We start from the raw sequence: 1,883 nt of genomic DNA, 5'->3' as shown, positions 1-1,883 counted from the left end.
AGCGACCCAATTACATAACATGCACATACAGCAGAGTGATTGGACAGGGGCTGATAATGAGGTTGCAGGGGCGGCCAATCAGCTGCCGCTCTCTGTGATGGGACCCTATTCACAAACTGAGAAACGTCAACTATGACAGACCAATACACTCTTCAGTAATAACCCAGAAGGTGTTTGGCCTGCAGCACACTAAGGTAACTTGACTTTTGTAAAGCTCCAAAAGTGTCCACAGGAGAAATGCCTTAAACTCATTTAGCTTGCTCTGGTTGTTTAGAAATTCTTCCACAATGTGAAAGCTGAACCTCCAGTCTCTCAAAACATTTCTGTGTATTTAAATCAACACAACAGCCAATTAGTCCAGCAATTATAAATAAATGCAGCATAACCACCAACCTACTGTGTATATACAGGGTAAAACATGTCACAATACACAACCTTTAACTGATCTATTGCATTGTTGCACAGGAGTAATACCCTTTTTCAGTTGTCCAGGAAATATCCCATACAAGTACTAAAGTATATTACATTATTATGAAATGCTGTACTTATTTAAGGGGAGGAAGGAGAAAAGTACTGAGCTGCACTTTTTTAATGCTGCATTTTGTCACTTGAGGCCTTAGACTACAAGCATTAGAAAAAAAAAAAGAATATATGGCGGCCCTGCCATATATTTCTTTCTTCATTTGTTAAGTTGATTTTGAAACCTTCATGATGATGCTGATCATTCAATTTGTTATCTAAAAGTGACAGTGCAGTTTAACATAGTTCCAGTATGAAGAGGTGCTGCACATAGAGCTTATGGCTATTTCTAATTTCCGACCCTTGTCCGATGTTGTGGTTTTATATTCACAATGAAAAAACTAAATTCATAGCATTCATTTACATTATATACATAATATACAATAAATATAATATATACACACAGTGTAAATGTAGTGTAAGAAAGATGGAGGGATCTCAGTCCCTCTCAGTTTTAAAACAAAGGCTCCATAATAGAAATAAGAAAGAAATGAAAATTGTTTCCAAAAGTATGAATAATTAGAAAATTATAGCATAATAAATTAAAATGACTACAGCTCTGAGTTACATTTAACCGGCCTTTGATGTTTATATGTAAATTTAATATCTGTAATCAATTTCAGTTGGAAGTGCGTTCCATGGATGACAAGTCATTGTGGAAAATGCTGGTTGACAGAATTTAGATCTAATTTATTTAGATTTCACAGCTGCCGTTCACCACGCTCTTCGCAGTGAGATTACTGTCCTGCCTTTGAATGTGTCTAGAAAGATACTCTGGAGCAAGAATATTTATACATTTGAAAACTAAATTAAGAAAACAGAAATAAATGAAACTCTTAAAACGAAATAAATTATTTTCTTTAAAATGTGATAAGGATTCCACAGAAATGGCTTTGGCTTGATTTTATTAAGATGTCAGATTCTTAGTTATATATGGTGATGCTTGTGACCAAACTGTCATACAAAATATAAAATGAGAAAATATTGTGGAATCAGTGAATAACTGAGCTGCTGAAGTGGGTGTGTAATCTAATTAACTTGGATCAGTCTTGAAATCTTCTTCACATATTTATCAAATCTGAGGATCTAAAATAATTAGTAACAAAGTATATATTAGTAAAAACTAAAAATCTTCAAACTCTTCTATTCTTCAGTCCTTAACTTGGTTTTGAAATCTTTACGCTGATGCTGATTGTTGTTTGAAACTGGTTTCTAATTCCTGTCCATCAGGGATTCACAGAAAGAAGAGCACACTAACAAATGTGGGAGCTGATAAGCTCTTTGTTGAAAGGTCAAAGGGCAGCAAGGTCAAAATGTGTGAGTCATTAAAACAATATTCTGTACATACCTTCTGCACCCCACCC

This window comes from Oreochromis aureus, linkage group 5, assembly GCF_013358895.1.
Source record: "Oreochromis aureus strain Israel breed Guangdong linkage group 5, ZZ_aureus, whole genome shotgun sequence".
Taxonomy (NCBI): domain Eukaryota; kingdom Metazoa; phylum Chordata; class Actinopteri; order Cichliformes; family Cichlidae; genus Oreochromis; species Oreochromis aureus.
This window is presented reverse-complemented; position numbering follows the sequence as displayed.